This window comes from Lutra lutra, chromosome 7 (assembly GCF_902655055.1).
Source record: "Lutra lutra chromosome 7, mLutLut1.2, whole genome shotgun sequence".
In the NCBI taxonomy this organism is placed as follows: Eukaryota; Metazoa; Chordata; class Mammalia; order Carnivora; family Mustelidae; genus Lutra; species Lutra lutra.
In genome coordinates this window covers 79,379,435-79,384,678 of record NC_062284.1, presented here as the reverse complement: position 1 = coordinate 79,384,678, position 5,244 = coordinate 79,379,435, and the positions used below count along the sequence as shown (strand labels likewise).

At 35.3% G+C, this 5,244-nt stretch overlaps 1 non-coding gene across 1 annotated transcript; it reads right to left on the bottom strand.

The window, feature by feature from the left end:
- Positions 1-1,832: 1,832 nt before the first annotated feature.
- LOC125105764 (U6 spliceosomal RNA) lies at positions 1,833-1,939 on the bottom strand. The gene has a single exon (XR_007129031.1). It is a non-coding gene; the product is annotated as a U6 spliceosomal RNA (small nuclear RNA).
- Between the last annotated feature and the right edge of the window lie 3,305 nt (positions 1,940-5,244).

Below are 5,244 nucleotides of genomic sequence, written 5' to 3'. Positions count from 1 at the left end.
CACTACCTTGGGGCACCTGGGTGGCTCAGTGGGTTAAAGCCTCTGCCTTCCGCTCGGATCATGATCCCAGTGTCCTGGGATCGAGCCCCACGTCGGGCTCTCTGCTCAACGGCGAGCCTGCTTCCTCCTCTCTCCCTCTCTGCCTACTTGTGATCTCTGTCTGTCAAATAAATAGATAAAATCTTTTTTAAAAAATGGCACTACCTTGTAATCAAAGATGTTTCTAAATTCCCCCTTGTTAGTCGGTACATTCATTGCTTGCCTAGTATTCAACCCCACTAACTCCATACCCCTTCTTCCATTCAGATCCCTCTGCACAATTTCCCTATAGCCCTGGAGAAATGGCAGTTCCTTTCCACTGTGATTCTTAAGTCAGGAATGTGTTTTGAAGTGCATAGAGTTATCTTGTTTAATTGTGAAGTTGAGGAAGTTAAGGTTTTCCTGTCATGAAAAAGCCTGTGTAATATCAAGTGCTTACCTGTCTTCTCAAATATCTATGCCACCCAATTTATTTAACTATTCTTTGGCTTTTGAACTAGATTTCTACCATCACAGAGCTCTTCAGTTCTGATGACACACACAAAAAAAAACCCACAAGGAAGCCAGAGATACTGGCTTCTCTGGCTAAGCAGAGAAGACTGAGCTTTCAGAAGTACAGCAATCCTAGGATACCATTACTTTGATGTTTTGACAATGTGCTTCCCAAGAGAGAAAAATTGAGTAGAAGAAGGATAGAAAGAGTTAAAAAAAATAAGGAAGTAAAAAAGGAGAGGATCTTAATGGGCTTCATACTGGTAGTCTATAAGTAATGCTTCATGAAATAATTAAATATTATATCCAAATGTATTTCATCATTCCTTAAATCAATAATAAAATCTTTTTATTATGTCCCAGTCCAACTTAGTATACTTCTGTTCAACTTAATGTAGGTAGTGGTTAGCTGTAGCATGAGAATAATTTTAGAGGAGAATGATGTTTGAAAAAATTCAAAAGACAAATCTAAATCTTACTCTGTACTTTTGAAGATCCCAAAGATGTTCAATCCAGATGATTTACTAACAGAAAAATAGAATGACAAACTTTTCATTTTTCAAATAAAAATATCTAAGTGAACCATGAGAGACTATGGACTCTGAAAAACGATCTGAGAATTTTGAAGGGGTGGGGGGTGGGAGGTTGGGGGCACCAGGTGGTGGGTATTGTAGAGGGCACGGATTCCATAGAGCACTGGGTGTGGTGCAAAAATAATGAATATTGTTATGCTGAAAAAATAAAAATTAAAAAAAAAAAAAGACTGTGATATTTTAACTAGGATTGTGTCAAATCTATTTGAAAAAACTAACATCTCTACAATGTTGGATCTTCCAATGCTGTAAACATAGTATGCCATTCCACTTATATAAATCTTTCATTTCTTTCAGCAGTATTTTGTAGTTTTTTGGTAAATAATTCTTATACATATTTTGTTACATTTGATTCTAAATATTTCATGATTTTGATACTGCTTGCTGTTATTATATAGAAATACAATTGATGTTTTAATGTTAACCTTATATTTTCTCATCTTATAAAAATCTGTTTTGGTAGATTCTGTAGGATTTTCTGTATAGACAATCATGTTGTCTGTGAATAAAGATCAACCACTCCAGTTTAAAAAAAAAAAATATCTAAGTTACACATTATATCATTATTGATTAAATTGTAATCAAACCTGTTGTTTGAAATTAATTTCCTATGGTCTGTACATTTCACAAATCCTTTATATGATTTTTCAAGCCTGAGGGTAGTTGTTTTTCACTTATGTGGCTTATATTTTTTAGTGATCATTTTTTAAAAATATAGAATGCTTCCCGAATTTTTGTGTTATCCTTGTGAAGGTACCATGCTAATCTTCTCTATAGCATTCCAATTTTAGTATATGTGCTGCTGAAGTGAGCAGTTTTGGTGATAATGTTTAACACTTAAATTCAAAGTCAGAAGACTTTTTCAATGCATATGAATATGAGTAAAAATAAAATGATATGAGCTCTTGGGTGGCTCAGTTGGTTGAGCATCTGCCTTTGGCTCAGGTCATGATCCCAGGAGGGAGCATTGAGCTCCCTCCTCAGTGGAGAGCCTGTTTCTCTCTCTCCTTCTGTTGCTCCCCCAGCTTGTGCTTGCTCTCTCTCTCTCTCTCTCTCTCTGTCAAGTGAATAAATATAATCTTAAAAAAAAAAGAAAGAAAGAAAATGATATTGGGAAGTATAAAATTTTGGTACATTAAGTAATGATGGTGACTACTGGCTTATAAAAATTCATTCTACATTTTGTGTCACTATTTTATAGCTAGAAGCTTGAGAGTTTGAGTACCTACACAGTGGGAGAGTACAAATAAACACCTATGCAAGTATCTACCATAAGAACAGAACAACCAATATACTATATGATAGAAAAAAGCAAAGTGAAGTACTGATTGTAAGTGGTGCTTGATTTCATTAAGCCAAGAGAGCGCTATTACTGAAAATCTTTATCTGACTAAGGCATATTGTTTTGTTGTAGTCATGAGCTGTCTTGTGGCTGCCATTTAAAGCCTGCCATTCACCTAAAGGATGAAGAAGCCTTGAAAATGTTAGTTAGGTGATAGCCTGATCCACACTGAAGAAGCTTTCATTTAGATGTCTCCACCATTTTCTTTAAAATGCTCTCACATGTTCACAAGAACAATAGCCATGGAACTGTGACACTGTCAAAAGTCATCTTGGTAGGTACACAAATTCCTTTGAAATCTTCAACTGTTTCATTGCATATGTCTAAATCAAAATCTAGTGATTATCTCATTGAAAATATTTCTAAAATACCAACATAAAATGAACTTGCCCTTCCATCATGGAAATCTGTTTCTTGAAGGTATATATTCTTTTTTTTTAAAGATTTTATTTATTTATTAGAGAGAGAGAGAATGAGAGAGAGAACATGAGAGGAGAGAGGTCAGTGGGAGAAACAGACTCCCTGCTCAGCAGGGAGCCTGGTGTGGGACTCGATCCCAGGCAGGATAATGACCTGAACTGAAAGCAGTTACCTAACCAACTGAGCCACCCAGGTGCCCCTTGAAGGTATATATTCTTTTAGCTGAAAACACAATGTAATATTTGCCTTATATTTAGGTAGGGTAAGTCCCATTTGTGAGAGTTTGGTAGGACCATGTGTAGCTGTGATGCTTCATTGTCCTATACAACTAATTCTTCAAATTGAAATTAATTGCTGGACTTTGGTTCTTGCATATGTAGCCATCTTAGGAGAGGTGGCACATTAGATTGCTTTCACCATCATTTGTTAGGATGAATGAGTTTATCAGGTCTTTCTTCACCAGTGCTTTAGATAGGAACTCCAAGAAGATGGGTTTAGAGAAAGCATAACTACTTTAGATAAGTATGAAACATACTAAGAAGGGAATACTGAAGTTTCTAAAACAAAGACAGAATGATATAAACTTCTGCCTATAATTTCATTTCATTTTGGTAATCTGGAACAACATCCTTAGTAAGAAAACAATGACAGAACCAGCTGTTGATAGATTATTTTCTATAATCCATATTAACTAAACAAAAAATACTGACACAATATGTCTTCTATTTTGGGATGGGGGAAATTTTAAAATGTCAGCAAATGACTTGAAGTGGGAGAAAATTCAGATACATAATTTCTCTTTTCTTCCCTTTGTTTGGTTGACTTTCCAGGTAGGTGCTTTGGAAATGATTAAGAAATAAGTGGTATCATTAGAAAAAGAAAAAGAAGAGCTGAGGTATAGCAATTGCTTTTTTGAGTTCCTAGGAGTAATTATATAGAGTCTTAATCAGGTCATTGGTGAATTTTTTAAATGAAAGTATTCTTAAGCTTATGGAATTTCTAGTTCATATTAGAATATGCAAAATTAGTGTTTATACTTAGTTTGGCTATACGCAGCCTTTTTAAAATTAGTTGATACTCATTCTCTAAACTTTTCCACCTCCTATTCTTTTTAATAGGCTGCGTTCTGATTTCTTTCCTTATCACTCCACTGAAACTGCTCTTAGTAATGACATTGTTGACTTCTGACCTGACAAATTCAACAGATGATTTCCAGTATTCCCTTTGTTTCATTTGATGCTGTTCATTCATCCCTTTTTGGTATTTCTTTTTTTCAGTTCTATGACTCTTTCTTGGTCTCCTTTTCACCACCTGAAAGTCTAAATCTCAGTCTCTTTCATGGACTCCTCTTCTGTACACTCGTTATACACCGGTGGACCTCAGAATTCCACTTCATATTCTTCTCATTCCTTATACATCCTTCGATGATCACATCCACTCACTTAGCATTTATATTAATTGTTCCTAACAGTCAGGAACATAGAGCCTGCAATTTTTGTCCTTCCAAGTCCAGAGGTGAAGACTGTCTAGTGACTGGAATTGGGAACAATGGAAAATAGCAGCACATCATCTTTGCATAAGATAATGCAAAGCCTCGCCGCAGACCGTCATCACCTCTCACTGACTATGTGCCAGGCATTGTCAAGAGAAGTGTATGTGGAAAGTTATATAAAATAAATCAAAAGGTCATGATAGTCTACTTGTCTAGCATAATTCTACTCATAGGAGTGATTGAATAACCATTTGCTAATTGTTTGGGTCTACTAAACAGGTCATAGGAAGTTCATCTGGTCTAGCAACTTCCTAGTATTACTCAAGAATAAAAAAAAAAAAAAGACAAGAACAGATGCTGTTGTAGAGGTCATGCCAAGAAAATGTGAAGCTTTGGAGCTTTTCATTTCCTTGTAACTACCACCATTACCTCTTCAAATTTCAAATTGAATGTTTGTCAGTATTAAGTCAATGAGACAAGCTGTTCATGCCACAAATTCGTCATATTCTATAAGTATACATGACAAATGCATCTTTGTTAGAATGTTCTTTTAGAGTAAAACCTTTTGGCAATTAGCTTAAAAGAAATTGTTATTTCATTGGTAAGTGTATGGAACCCCTGCTTGTAGAATTCATAGAATGTGACCACCCAGACTGTAGATTCAGTGATCTATGGATCATTGTAGTACTGTGGATCAATATGACTAAGTTACATGTTTTCCCTAAGAATGGTTATCCCAAGGGTATGGTTAATTTGGAAAAGGAAATAATAGAAGATGAAAATATATACTTTCTCCTGGGGCCTAGAGCTAAAGAAAATAAGTAGTAATGCTGTTTTTATTTCAAAATACCAGAATGTAATAGATA